Consider the following 15,597-nt stretch of genomic DNA (forward strand, 5'->3'; position numbering starts at 1 on the left):
AGTGACCACTGTGGAAGCTAAAGAGAGCAGCGGTGGTAGGAGAAAAGCGTTAAAAGGCAGGCTGGCACGAGGAGGTGGGTTCCTGGGACGTGGCTCTTTGGACACACAGTGGGAAAGCTTGCAAGCTTCTCCAAATGACCATCTCCAAAACGCCTGTCAACTCCGTCCACAACGGGAACGTATTACTAAGGCACCGTCTAGCTCCAGGGCTGGGCCGCTGACCTGACTGTGGTCAATACAGTCCCCTGTGGAACCTAAAGCCAGAGGACCAAAAGGTTACAAAAGCAAAGGGCACTGCCTTTGACCAGAGGCAGGGAAGGGCTGGCGTTTCTGACAGGAAACCAAGGCATTCCCGAAGTCACATCTGCGGAACCAGGAAGCAGAAGGGACTCAGCACCAAGCCACACCGGAAGAATCAGTCACCGCACTACTCCAAGGGATTGAAAACTGACAGCAAAATACCACAAGGAGGAAAACTGCCTGCCCAGAAAGGGAGAGGAAAGGCGCCAAGGAAGGCACAGGGATAACACCCCAGGAGAGGAGCCAGCCAAACCCAACAACAGCTCCGAATCCTGTACGTTCATAGTTGGCTGTGGTAGCTGTAATCCCTACACTCGAGGGGCGGAGGCAGGAGGATCACAAGTTCTAAGCCAGCCTGGGCTGCGTGCGGAGAGATTCTAGTTAAAGCTACTCTCAACCACGGAGTGAATTAAATAAAATCCCCTGGTTTGTTAGCTAAAGACAGAATTGGCCTGTCCCCGAAGCAAGCAGCCTGAGGCTAGACCATGAAAAGTAGCAGGGACACAGAGCAGGCCCAGCTCAGATTTCACAGGTCTATCTGCCAGACAACCCCAGGCAGTCCAGCCCTGGGGATCTGGGCTCTGGTGGTTGCAGACCCTTCATAGATTCTTATTTTAGAGGAGGATTCCAGGTAGCTCGGCTGAGGAGGGGGCTGACAGGAGGTTATGGAGGGACTGCAGGGTACACCCCAGTCAGATGCTGCTAGCTTATCTGCCTTCAGGCAAGAGGCTTCTGCACTGATAAACTGCAAAGAAAATGAGGCCTCCTCCCCCTGGGGCTCCTCTGCCTCCTACCTATCTCTTCGGTTTTCCCAAGAGTTGCAGAAGTTTTAAATGAGCCAATCATTCCATTTGAGTAAAGCGAGCAGAAGAATCCACTGTCATTATTTCTAAAAGTTCTGACTCCATTCCCCTAGCTGTACAGAGCACCCTGTGCTCAGGCCTGAACAGTTATTTTCAGTAACAGTGGCTGGGCTGCCAAGGCAGAGCACAGTGGTGAGGAATAAATATGTGGCCATCATTTATTCAGCACTTATAATATCATATTGCCTATGTATTTATATGGTTGAGTAGGATCCATGACAGTTCATCAGACATGTACATGGCAAAGGCAGGACAGCCAGCATTCCCCCCCCCCAGTGGCCCTGCTCTAGAGACACTTTCCCCCATCATATGTCAGCCAAGACTTCAGATGGACACTCTGGGCATCAGGGGTGGGCTTTATGGGGATCCAGGATGCTTTAATGAAATTACTGACCTTAGAAATGTGTTTTCATTGGTGAAATTTAAGGTGGCCAGGGTGGGAGCCGTGTAGTGTGCAAGACTCTTGCCGTGCAAGACTTGAGTTTGATCCCCAGAACCCACAAGAAAAAGCAGGGTATGGTGGTACATACTTACAATCCCAGTACTGGGTAGGCAGGACAGGCCAATCCCTGGGGATCTCTGACCAGCAAGTCTAGCCTTGGCAAGTTCCACACAAATGAGAGACCCTGTCTCAAAAAATAAAATGGCATGCCCCGAGGAACAACACTTGGGATTGAATTTTGGTTTAGGCACACACACACACACACACACACACACACACACACACACACACACACACACAATTCAAGGAACATGAAATGGCTAAAAATGACTGTAAGTATTCCCCCGCCCCCATTGCTGGGACTCCATTTGGAGAGCAAACACTGCTGGGCTTTCGGAAGGGCATCGAAGAGGAAGCAGATGTTCTGGTTCAGCCCTGTCATGGTGAACCATCTCTTGGCTCACTTCTCTGCCTGGGAGAGGAGGGGCTTGTAGGGAAACGGAGCCTTAACAAAGCAGCAAGCTCTGGCTTCACTGGGCTGGCCTTCAGAAGAAGCTGGCCCTGGCCTTCAGGTGGTGTCCTTGGCTTCCAGTCTGTTGGCTGAGTGCTGGGGTAGCATACCAGCAAGCTGGCTGCACAGCAGGGGCTCAGGGAGGGTAGGGCACGGCTCAGACTCTAAGGTCAACCCAGCTGGAAGAAGAATAAACGGGAGGGAGGGGGTGGGTGCTCTCCTATGGAACCACACCCCAGTCCCAGGACTGAATGGTCAAAAATGTTCAGCCTTTCCACCCTTGGGATGAGAATCCAGGATGGTGAGCTACATTCTGCTCTGCCTGCCAGTCAAGGACGCCCTTAGGCACCAGTGCGGGCAGCACTGTGGGGCTCACAAACCACTTTCCCAGCATGCCCTGAGGCAGAACCCTTAGCTCCTAGGTTGCTGACTGACTGTGTCAGGAGCTGAGGTGGGCCCAGCTAAGGGGTGGTCATGGCAAAAAAGAATGGACTTCATGGGGCCAGTTCTTTTTTAAAGTTGACACATTTCATGATCAAATTGAAGCATATTGTCAATAGACTTTTGAAGTGTGTATGTCGCCTTTTTAGCTACATCCATTAATAGCCTAGCTCTGACCCAGAAAAACTCTGGAGATACTGAAAAACTTTGTTTTCATTTGAGCCATCAGAATTCATTGCAATTCTCAATTCAAGGGGGGGAAAGGCATGTAAGATAGAAGACATAATAAAAAACTAACATGTAGCACCTGGTACAGATCTCTTTTTTGTTTTTTACAAAACAATATACAATGATCCATGAATCTGTGTGTCATCCTTGTTCAGGAGCCATGTTAATCTTCTGGGGATCACCCCAGTTTTAGTGTATGAGCACTGGCGCAGTTCTTAACAAAACAATTCGTTTACATCATAAAACCCTATCGCCCTGGTAGTCTAAAGAAACAAGGGCAGAAAGAGGGTTTGCTCAAATTCACACAGCTTGTAAGATAAGGGGCACAGATTCAGATCACAGCCACCCGGCTCCAGAGCCCCACCCTGAAGGTTAGACTCCCTGTCTCCTACATCTTGGTCTCTGTTCTCTCAGCTGTGTGGAAGCTGTCAAATGTGCTGTAACAAGCACTTTCATCTGGAGTGACGACCTTTGTTTCCTTCCTAACGGCAGTGACTTACATCTCCCCCAATTTTCTTCTTTAGTCCAACTAGAGGCTGATTTTATTGAACTTTAAAAATAAACCAGTCTTTGCTTTAACTGGTTTTCCTACTTTTGCTTATTTTTGTACTACTGACTTCTGCCTCGACTCTATCATCTCCTACCTATGGCTACTTTGAGCTTAATTCCCCTTAGCTCTTAAGTGTCTAGATTTTGCTGTAACAGCTTTGTTTCCAAGGAAACCATTTAAAGATGTAAATTTCTAAGGATTGAATCTTGCATATTCTTCTATTTTATATTTTCATTATCATTCACTCAGAAATAGTCTCTGGCTTTTCTCATAATTTCTTTTTCTGGCTTATGAGTTACTTAGAAGTGTCTTAACTTTCAAATACCTAGAGAATTTCAAGACACATTTTTGAAATTTAATCTCATCATCAGAAAAGCAATTCATTTTAAATTTATTGAAACATTTTATAAATGGCTGTATGATTTCTCTTGGCAAGCATTCTATGGATTCTTGGAAATAGTACGTGTTCTGGATGCCCATTAGGTCATGTTAGTAGATAATGTCTTTCAAATCTATGTTCTTTATTGTTTGTCTCTTTATAAATCATGAAAAATATTAAAATTTTTAACTTTAATTGTAGCTATGTCTATTTCTGCTTGTACATCCATCAGTTCTTACTTCCTGTATTTTAAAGCTACTATCATTGTATGTACATTTGGGACTGACATGTACTCCTTAATCCTGGAAGGCTAATAAAATGTCATATATACCTCCATGACCCCAGCAGAAGTCAGACTCTGACCTTACTAAAGTAACTCCTATAGAGCCCTTACTCTCCTTGGGTGACATGTCAAAGCCTTCTCAGAATTTCCTTCCTTAATCTTCATGTATACCCTACAGAGCAGGGTAAGGTTTCCCTACTGTGTGTGGACTCACAGACTGGGGCTCCAGAGGTCCTGAGTTCAATTCCCAGCAATCACATGGTGGCTCACAACCATCTGTAAAGAGATCTGGTGCTCTCCTCTGGCCTGCAGGCATACATGCAGCAGAACACTGTATACATAATAAACAAATCTTTAAAAAAAAAGGGGCAACATGCTTCATTGTGGAAAATGTCAACCATATCCCAAGATATAGATAATATCATAGCAAACACTCATGAATTCATCACTTAAGTTAAAATTATTAATGCTTTTGAGTATAAATTTAATGGTCCATATTATAATGCATAGATCTCACTTTGCTAATTTAACCAATTTTGTGGTAAGGGATTTGCATTGTTTTTCATTATTATAAATGTTTTTCATTACTATAAATTATAAATGTCATTATAAATGAAGATAAGATCTGTCTGCATAATTCTTTGTATAAAGGTAAGATTGTATCAGGGTTAAATTTTAACAGGTACAATTACTTGATTGAAGAGGGCTTTTGCTATTTGTTACCAAAGTTTGCTGGAAAGCTTACATCAATGTATCATATCCTAAAAAACAAAAACAAAACCCAACCCAACAAAAACAAATAAACCAAAAAAAAAAACCTCTTTTCAATAATCTGTAATAAGATAAAATGATTTTGGAAGGCATGAACCTTGGTGTAAGCAACTCACGGATGGGGCTGGGAGACAGCTCAGTGGTCAAGAGTGCTTGTTACATTAGCAGAGAAACAGTGTTCTGTTCTCAGCACACATTTCAGGCCGCTCACAGACACCAATACAATAAAAACATAGGCCAGGTGGTGGTGGCGCACATCTTTGATCCCAGAGCTTGGGAGGCAGAGGCAGACGGATCTCTGTGAGTTCAAGGCCAACCTGGTCTATAGAACAAGTTCCAGGACAACTACACATAGAGAAACCCTGTCTCAAAAAATCAATCAATCAAACAATTAAAAAAAACATAAAATAAACCCGTAAAGAAGCTCATGACAGAACATGGGCTAAACATCCCTATTGCATACCAAGTCATCATTAAAGCAGATATCAGGGATAAATACTGTGTTAAAACATTCTGAGGAATTTCTTTGAAGATTGTGTGTGTGTGTGTGTGTGTGTGTGCTTGTTTGCATGCGTGTGTGTGTGTGTGTGTGTGTGTGTGTGTGTGTGTGTGTGTGTGTGTGTATACAGGTACCCTTAGAGGCCAGAGCATGGTGTCCGATCCTTTGAAACTGGAATTCCAGGGGTTGTGAGCTACATGATTTAGATGCTGTCAATGGAGCAGTGGTCCACTACAAGACCAGGCATCACTCTTAACCACTGAGCAACCTCTTACGTGCCCAGTTTTTAGAAATTTTATAAGAAAAGCAAGGTGAAATAAAAATTTTATAGTCTGTCTATTTCTGCACAATGGTCTGAATTTGTGCCCCAAGGTGGCAGTGTGAGGAGATAGCATCTTTGTGAATGTGATTAAACCATAGGGCCTCTGCCCTAATCAATGACTTTAATGTCCCTACAAAATATTCTCAAGGGAACTTACTCACCCCTCAACTATGAGAAGACACAGATGGTGCTGCCATCTTCCGACTAGAAAGTAGGTCCTCATCATGTGACAGATCTTATGAAAGAGGTGGCTCCCTAACACACCCAAAGCCAATATTCAACCTGTGGTGGTTAATAGTGACTGTCACCTTGGCAGGCTCTAAGTCACCAAGGAGACAAAGCCTCTGAGTATGCCTGTGAGGGAGTTTCTAGATTAACTCGGGTGGACAGAACCACCCTAACTGTGGGTGGCTCGGCTCCCTTTTGTGGACTCGGGTCTTAGACTGAATAAACCTGAGAAATGAGCTAAGTACCAGCATTCTTCACACCCTACTTCCTGACTGCAGATGCCTCTGGAACTGTGGGAAATAACATCCTGTTTATGAGCCAATCGCCTCATTTACAGGACTTTGTTACAGTGGACCAAACTCTGCTTCTCAGCATTGCTCTATGCGCAAAAGTCTACTGGCGGCAAAACTCAAAGACCATTTAAGATGGCTCAAGCTAAAGGAGACACAAAGATTTCCACTAAAAGTTCTGGCTGCACTGAGTGTTTGTGCCGTTTTAATGTCTTTGTTCTCTCTCTCTCTCTCTCTCTCTCTCTGTCTCTCTCTCTCTGTCTCTCTCTCTCTGTCTCTCTCTCTCTGTCTCTCTCTCTCCCTCTCTGTCTCTCTCTCTCTCTGTCTCCCTCTCTCTCTCTCTCTCTCTCTCTCTCTCTCTCTCTCTGTCTCTCTGTCTCTGTCTCTGTCTCTGTCTCTCTCTCTCTCTCTCTCTCTCTCTCTCTCTCTCTCTCTCTCTCTTCCCAGACATGGTTTGTCTATGTAGCCCTGGCTGTCTTGGGACTCCCTCTGTAGACCAGGCTGGTCTTGAACTCGCAGAGACCTGCCTGCTTCTGCCTCCTGAGTGCTGGGATTAAGGTGTGTGCCACCACCACCAGCTCACAACATTTCTTACTTCACTCATATTGGGTCCCCAGTTTCCTTTTCAGTAAACTGGAAATCCTTCAAGCCTTAACTCCCCACAGCTTTGCTTTTAATGCTCCTGCTGTTATGTTTTATATCACATGGTCCATCCTAGCTGGTTACCTCAGATTGTACTGGAACATGGCACTCAGCCCAAGGCTAGCCAGCATGTGATTGACCTATGACATCCCAAGGCTAGCCAGTCCATCACTGACCTATGACATCCCAAGGCTAGCCAGTCCATCACTGACCTATGACATCCCAAGGCTAGCCAGTCCATCACTGACCTACAACATGTATCTTCTATTGGCTTTCCTGACCTAGCTTTAAAACCACTCTGATACGAGTCCAGAGCGGTAGGCTCAGAGTTTTCAGATGATAAAAGATACACAAAGGTTGATTAAAGAATCCATTCCTTGGTTTCTGGTCATGGCCCTTGACTCAGCATGCAGGGTGTTGATTCAGGAGCTGGATACACCTGTACACCCATTGGCTTTGTGAATCAGGTATGCCTTAGCTACTTTTCTTGTTGCTGTGATAAAATATGCTCACAAAAGCAACTTAAGGAAACACACAGGTCTCACATAGCAGGAAGGACATGGAAGCAGGAGCTTGGAAAGGCTGGTCACATGGCACCAGCAGTCAGGAAGCAGGGGGTGATGAATGCAGCTCATTTTCTCCTTTTTATTCAGCCCAACCCACAGAGGGGGTCGGTTCCTCCCACCTCAGTTAGTGTAATATAGAAAATCTCTCACGCATGCCAAGAGGCTTGTCTCCTCTAGGGGACTCCAGACAATATGAACCATCATATCTTGGCACTGGGTGTAACAGGAAGCAGCTGCCTCTTTGGTAAAGGCTATGGGACATCCCAGGTCTGAAAGAGTCAGCGAGTCTTCGATTTAGGTGAATGGCCCGGTTTCCTGGATCACTGGAGACCACAGATCTGGCCTGTGGCCCAATAATCATTTCATTCCATTGCCGCGTCTGCTCAGGTTGGAGAAGAGCCAAGCTGAGATGTTTTATGCTTCTTTCGATTCCCTCCCTTCAAAGCATGGGACTCTTATGAAAAATAAGCAACAGCATGAGGCGAGAGCATTTCTGGCGAGTGTGAGTCACTCGGCAACAGGAGATGATACAGCACGGTAGGACACTTCGGGGACAGGCATGGGACACAGGGCCAGCCTTCAAGATTGATCCAAACTCTACCAAGGGAACTCTGCCAGCCTGACTGTGCCGCTGAGCGTGTTACTGAAGGACTGAATCCAGCAGCCGTTGCAATCACAGGACACCGCATGTGCCTGTAAGTGGCAGTGTGGCCTCCTCCTTGGCAAAGATTATAAACTGCACCCTTAAAGGTGTCAGGCCCTGGGGTCCCTGACTCAGCATTACACCAGCTTGAGATCACCCTTCCTGTCAGGTTCCGACATCTGTTTTCCCAGAAGGCCCCTGTGCAGCTTGTAGCTTTCCTTCTTGGCAGGGACCTGGCCATCCATGCCAGCTTCCTGAAGAGAAGGGGGTTTCTTTGTTTCTCCTGTGAGACAGTGTGCCTTGGCCATTTCCAGAATTCACACGGGGTAAGACGCGATGGGATAGTCATGCTTATATGAGCACTTGAGAAGCTGAGGCAGGAGGCTCGGGAGTTGGGAGCCAGCCTGGGCTACACGACCTATCTCAAAAAGGAAAAGGAAAGAAAGTACAATAACCTCCCAACTCCCGGTGTCTGTCAAGCCAGTCACGTCTTCTAGGTCTAGGCCTACCTATTGTAACAGATAAATGACTGGTTGTTACTACGTTGTTTGTTTCCAGCTGGTTGAGGGACATCGAGGTACCGTGGCCCGTGAAGGGGAGAGGTAGTTCCTAAGGTCCAGGGTTAGAAGAGGAATGTTTTCTAGGGAAACAAAGGCACCAAAGGCAGAGGGACAGTCTTAACTGAAGTCTAATGCAGAAGAGCTTCAGGTCCTAAGCCCGAGGAAAACACACAACAGAACAAAGAGGCCAAGGGACGATAGTAAGGGTAGAGCCGGAAGCCTAGGCTAAAGGTCAGAGGTTGAGAAGGGGAGGGTGCCAAGTTCTGCTTCCTGTTTTTTTCCCCTAGTAAGTTAAAAAATTGCTATGGAATTGGTGTGTGGTGGTTCATGGCTCGAATCCCAGCACTCATGATGCTGAGACAGGGAGGACTTTCGGGAACACCAGTCCAGGCTGGGCTACAATACAGAGAGAATTCCAGGTCAGTCTGGGCTTCCAAGGGAGACCCTGCCTCAAAAAAGGAAGAAACAGCTTATAATAAATGTTCTGCTTGTTTAATGGCCATCAAGGAGCAGTAATTATTGACATTGGGGAAATTGGCATGGAAGCGTCTAGGCAATCGGAAGGAGATAAAATTCAAGACAAAGTGATAACAATGGGCCTTATGCATCTTGATCTTTGGGCACACAACCCTACAGGCTCACAGTCATTGTGAAGCCTCCTTTGTATCTCATGGAACTTTTTACATGTTTCATTTCTATCTGGAAACATGACGACTTACAGAAAAGTGGCAGAAGATTTTCTCTTTAGCTTCCCCAAATGCTAACACTTCCCATGCTTACCTCTTTGTCTCTTTCCCAGTATACTTTCCCTGGGACTGCCTGGATGTACCCTGTAGATATAGAGACGATCACCCTACACTTCCCATGTATATTTCACAAAAGCAAGAACTTGACTCTCATAAAACGGGAAAATTATTAAAATCAAAAAACAAGCACAGACTAGCCAATATGTTTCATTTTATGTGCATAGGTGCTTTGCCTGCATATATGTCTGTGTAAGGATGCCAGATCCCCTGGAACTGGAGATACATACAGAGAGTTGTGAGCCACCATGTGGGTGCTGGGAATTGAACGTGGGTTCTCTAGAAGAACAGCCAGTGCTCTTAACTGCTGAGCTATCTCTCTAGCACCCTGACTGATGTATGTTAATCATCAGCTCTCCTTAAGAGTTGAGCCCTTGTCCCATTAATGTCCCATTAATGTGGGAGATAGAGCAGGGCTCCAAACCCCAGATGTGCAGTCATTGGTTGGGGTGCCTGCTGTTATGGCTATGGTGGATCTGAACAGCTGGGACTGTCAATCACACAGTAAGAGCTCTAACTGCTGCATTTCCATGGTTGTCACATGCAGCCTTCTTGGGACCAAACAAGAACAGACAGAGAGTTGCAGAGGGGCTAGAGAGATGACTCAGAGGTTAGGAGCACATGTCCTTCCTGCAGATGACCCAGGTTCAATGCCCAGCACCAGGGTGGTTCATAACTGTCTGTAACTCCAGCTCTAAAGACTCAAATGCCCTCATCTGCCCTCCCCAGGCTCTGCAGGCTTGTACAGACCCCTGAGCCCTGACCCCCTGGAAGGTCAGAAACACAAACCCCCATTCATCTAGGCCCCTGGAATTGGGTTCCTGTCAACTGTGGCCCGAAACTTTCCTGGCCTAAGCAGAAATGCTGGATCTTTGTACCCATGCACGAGTATATCCACAAAGACATATTCAAACTGCTCTCCTCAAAACAAATTCGAAAAGAAAGAACACATTAGTCTCCCTCTTTCCCTTGCAAGTCAATATATTTTTATCACTTTAATTTGGTGATTTGTAATGACATAACACCTCTCTTTAACAACTCGCACAGGGTCACAGAATTTTAGAGCTGCAAGAAATGTGAGAGATGAGCTCATGGAGCCCCCTCCCCCACACCGTTTGGAGAACTGTGCTCACATAATAGAGGGAGCTGTGCGACGAGAAAGGGTGGCCTATGGGAAATGTGCTTCCGTTGTCTCCCATCAAAGAGTCTAAACAGGCAGCCACCAATGTGTCCAGTAAATAACACTTCCTATGGCATCTCCAATAGTCACTGTCTTCAAACTGTGTGTGTGAGAATGTGTGAGTATGAGTGTGTATGAGCGTGAGTGTGTGAGAGTCTGTGAGTGTGTGTGTGTGTGTGTGTGTGAGAGAGAGAGAGAGAGAGAGAGAGAGAGAGAGAGAGAGAGAGAGAGAGAGAGAATGTTCATGTGTGTTACTGGGCATCTCTTGTACTCTCAAGGCAAGCAGGAAAGCACCATTTTCAGCTTCACTCCCAGCCCCATGTCTTTGTTACAGGCACCACAATAACAAACTCCTGGTGAAACTTCTTCTCAATGTCAGAACCATACGCTGTAGCAGGGAGAAGCCTGTTCTTTTGGTATCAGCCTCAGTCACCTTTATTATAGACCCCACCTCCTGCTGAGAGTGGAAGCTGGTGACTTGCACTTTTGTTTGCTCTTCGGGTTTTTGTTTCTTTGATCCTTTGGCTCATTCTTTCTTTGACTCATTCTCTCTTTGCAGTGATAAGGACTGAGTCTCAGCCTCTCACTTTCCTGTGTTCTACCGAGGTGTATCCCAGTCTGTGATCTGTCCTTAGTTCTAGAAGTGTGGCCTCACACACCTGCAATCCGAGCTTGGGAGGTGGAGGGAAGAGGATGGGGGCTCCAGGGTCATCCTTAGGCAATGTGCATCCTTAGCTACATAGGGAATTTAAGCACAGCCTGGTGAATGAGACTCTGTCTTTAAAACAAACAAACAAACAAAGCCAGGTGTGGTGGTGCACATCTTTAGTAGAAGCAGAGGTAGCCTGGTCTACATGGTGAGTTCAGAGACAGTTAGGGCTATGTAGAGAGAACCTGTCTTTAAAAAGCAAGCAAGCAAACAAACAAAAAGTACAAATGATGCCAGGTGGTGATGGTGCTCACCTTTAATCCCAGCACTTGGAAGGCAGAGGCAGGCGGATCTCTGTGGGTTCAAGGCCAGCCTGGTCCACAAAGTGAGTTCCAGTACACTCTTGAAAAACAAAAACCCACAAATAAACAAAGAAAAATCATACAAATGAAGTAGGAGTTGCTTATAGGAGTTCCTACCTCCTAAGGGACTTGTGACAACTTGGGGATCCTAGCATTTTCACTGCTACCACAGTGTCACGATTATTAGTAAGGCGGCTCGTGTACATTGATTACGCCATACGAGGAAATACGGACTATAGCTTAAACTGTATTTGTGGGCCTTGGGTGCTCAAGGGTTAATGAACTTCGCACTCTGCTTTTCCCTGAGTCTGACTGGGCGCCAGCCTGCAAGCCTTTCCATCACAGGCAGACTAGGTCTCAGATCTTTGGAGACCTTTGAACCTAAAATTGCAACAAAGGAGGGCAATTTACTCAAAGGCTTTATTCATGTTGCCCCAGAAACCGACCCTTCACCAGCCCTCTCTGTTTGGAGTTCCTGCTTCTCAGCAGATGCTCATGAGAGCACCCACAGTCCCAGAGCAGGGCCTGCCCCTCTCTGTGAAGCCCTCTGGTCAGCCTTTGCAGAGCTGCTTCCTAAAGCTTATGTAGACAAGAGGAAGTTCTCTCATCTTAAATGGGGTAGCTTTTTTGGGTTGGTACCCAGCTGAGTTGTTCCACTCCAGAAAACAACAGAAATGAATTCCAGCTATCTGAGAGCCCAGAACAACCTACCACCGTGGAGCTGTTCCTGAAGGACTCATTCCAGGGTGGGGGACGATCTCTCAATGGCAGAGAGCATGCTCACTTCGTAAGAATGAGGCTCTGGGTTCGAGCCCAAGTACTACGAACGAATGAGTGAATGAATGATAAACTTACCCCAAGGAACACTCAGCAGTGGAAATCAGCTCACCAGTGGGAAAGTTACAGTATGAATAGCCCTTGAGGTCAACATTGAAACCAAAGAATAAATTAGCCAATCTCTTGACTCACACCAGTCCCCAAAGTAACAATTACGAATTATCCAATCTGTGTGCTGATGTCCTTGGTAGGTTGAAAGGGCATGGGTACTAGCTATCTTTGGAGACAGTGGGGCAGGATTCTGCAGAATTTCCTGGTCCATTCTGAAAAAGAGTTTTCTTTCTGTCTGCAGTCCACTGTAAGCCAATTATGCTGGCTACTCTTTGTCCCCTGATACAAACTAATTGCTTTCATCATTTTCTGGGTTATTGACTGATGTGGGAGGTTCTAGCCTGGTGGAGTGCAGTGCCACCCCCTGGAAAGGTGGTCCTAGGCTATATAAGAAAACCAGCTGAGTAAGCCATGGAGAGCAAGCCAGCGAGCAACACTCCCCCATGGCCTCTGCTTCCGGTGCTGCCTGGAGTACCAGTCCTGGCTTCCTTCCATTCTGGACTCTGGCCTGCAAGCCACATAAACTCTTCCCCGTGTTGTTTGGGTCAGTGTTTTATCACAGCAACAGAAAAGCAAACCAGGACCAGAAGTTTAAACAGGATGTTTCTGGAAATCAAACAAATTCCTTCTTTGTGTTTATTAAGTGAGGATTAATAATGCTTCTAGATTGAGTGTATTTCTCACTGTGTAAAAATGACACACATAATGAAAAACACATCGCTGCCATGAGCATGCTTTGAGTCCTCCTTCCGGGCCCTCAGACACCAAGTGACAAAGTGCAAACCCGGAGCCGGAGTCAGCTCTGCGCCCGTAAATTATCAGCTGTGTAATCTTAGACAAGTGACCTCTGCACTCTTCGCTCAGATCTTTGATTTATTTGCATTCCTCAGGAAAGCGAGAGAAGGGAGCCATTCCAGATCTTTCCAGCGTAATCTTGGTGAGAGGAGGGGCCCTCAGGAATCCAGGCTTCTGAAGAGTAGACTGTGTGTGTGGAGTGATACAGGCCTCTGAAGTGTAGGCAGTGTGGACTGTGTGTGTGTGTGTGTGGTGACACTGGATTCTAAAGTGTAGACTGTGTGTGTGTGTGTGTGTGTGGTGACACTGGATTCTAAAGTGTAGACTCTGTGTGTGTGTGTGTGTGTGTGTGTGTGGTGACACTGGATTCTGAAGTGTAGACTGTGTGTGTGTGTGTGTGTGTGTGTGTGTGTGGTGACACTGGGTTCTAAAGTGTAGACAGTATGTACTTTCACGAACAATGAAATGGAGTGACACTGTAGGATAGGTCAAAGAACCAGGCCAGATCTGGGAGAACTGGAGGGTGCAGCCTCCCCACAGATGGGCAGAGCCATGAGAGCCGCACAACATTGGCTCCAAGTGTGTGATGTGATAGGTACAGTTCTCGGAAGAATGCTTACTGCCTCCAATTTCCCCCAAATGGAGTGACAGACACTCAGAGGTGTTACTTTGTCCATATGAAGGAAGAGTGCAGAGGCGGTGTGAGAGTTAAAAACATGAGAATCATTGGTCAAAATGTCACAGTCGACCTGTCAGAACCCTGGAAATCTACTAAGGAGGGTTAAAAAAGAAAAAGAGAGCTGAATTCCATACCCACTTTGTGACACTTTTGCTGGCCCTCTTCCTGCCCCTTCTCCCCAGCTCGATGGCCTGGAGGACCACAGTGCTGCATCCTAGGGGAATTCAGTGGGCAAGCAGCCAATGGAAGGAACGGAATGAGATTGGGACCCCCAAAAGGATGCTCTTTAGAGCACTGCCATTTGATGAATTGTGAAGTCCCCAGAGCACTGTGCTCCAAACCCTTGCCTTTATTTGAGTTGACTCTAAGTAGCCTGTCCCCAGGAATGTTGTCAAAAACAATTCATAGCACATCTGGCTGAGGCAGCAGCTGCAGCCAAAAGCTGATCAGAAAACCAAGGAAGAGAAGCTGGGGAAGGAGACATTGGAGGAGGCCTTACGACACTCTAACATGTTTCTGGAAATCTATGGGATGTAAGTGATAGGCCTGTGTACATGCCCAGGCAAGTCTCAATAACTAGAAAGATATCCTGCACCTATGGGCTGTAAGATTTTGTACTAAGACAATGTTTCCCAAGCTGTTGACAGGTTCAAGGTAACCCCACCCAAATCCCACTCCTTTATTCTTAAGTCCATCCTATGATGCATACGGAAGAGTAGCAGACCCTGGAAAGCCAAAGTATTTTTGAAAAAAAAATAGTGAAATTTGAAGTACCTTTCCCAGTTTGGAATACAGTTGCCTGGAGTAATCAGTTCAGTGTGACACCAACTCAAGAGCAGACAGGCCAATGGGATCCAACAGAGAGTCGAGAAATTAATGTTACCATTTTGATAACTGATTTCAGCAGGGTACTGAGACACTCAATGGGCAGAAGAATGGCTTTTCCTGGTATTGCTCAGGATTCATTCCTGGAATCTTAAAGTACAGGCAGTGGGGGAGGATTAGGAGTTCAAGGTCATTCCTGGGTATCTAGGAGTTTGAAGCTATCCTGAGCTACATGAGAACCTATTTCGAGAAATAAAATCCCCCAAATCAGGCAGGAGAGATGGGTAAGTGTTCAACTGCATGTGCTACTTTTACAGAGGACCTGGGGTGGATTCCCAGAACCCTCATGGAGCACACAACTGTCTGTAACTCCAGTTCCAGGGGATTTTAAAGACATTCTGGTATCTGAAGCCCCCAGGTGTGTATGTGGGGCATGTACATACCTACATGCAGGGAAATAACATTTTTTAAATCACCTAGAATGAGTGGTCTATACTAGATCCTGCGTGCAAAAGGATTTTCCCCTTGAAAATTGTGTAATAGAATTTTATCCGAGACTCATCTTTACTATAATCAGTTATTCCTGGGTTGTAATTGAATTGGGGGTGGAGAGGAGGAAAACTCTCCAGTTAACTTTTTTGAGTTGTTAGTTGTGTTCCACAAAGAAGCCAAGTGTCAGGCGCTGATTGATAATCGAGCAAAACAAGTGCTGTCCCTCTGCCCTTCCTGTGTAATGGAATCACTGGAAAAACCTCATGCTCAGATCAAGCCACATCTCCAAAGGCTTCGGGTTAACTTCAAGGGTGAAGCTGAACTATCTGGTGTCATTTTTATGAAGCTTGGAGACCTGGCTGGATCCCTGTGTCACTTCATTACTGCCCCCCCCCTACCCACTTCC

The 15,597-nt window shown here is 46.1% G+C and overlaps 1 non-coding gene across 1 annotated transcript; it reads right to left on the bottom strand.

The window, feature by feature from the left end:
- Nucleotides 1-2,895: 2,895 nt before the first annotated feature.
- On the bottom strand, nt 2,896-3,000 carry LOC121141004. The gene has a single exon (XR_005877965.1). It is a non-coding gene; the product is annotated as a U6 spliceosomal RNA (small nuclear RNA).
- Between the last annotated feature and the right edge of the window lie 12,597 nt (nt 3,001-15,597).

Source organism: Mesocricetus auratus, unplaced genomic scaffold (genome assembly GCF_017639785.1).
Source record: "Mesocricetus auratus isolate SY011 unplaced genomic scaffold, BCM_Maur_2.0 Super-Scaffold_100006, whole genome shotgun sequence".
NCBI classification, from domain to species: domain Eukaryota; kingdom Metazoa; phylum Chordata; class Mammalia; order Rodentia; family Cricetidae; genus Mesocricetus; species Mesocricetus auratus.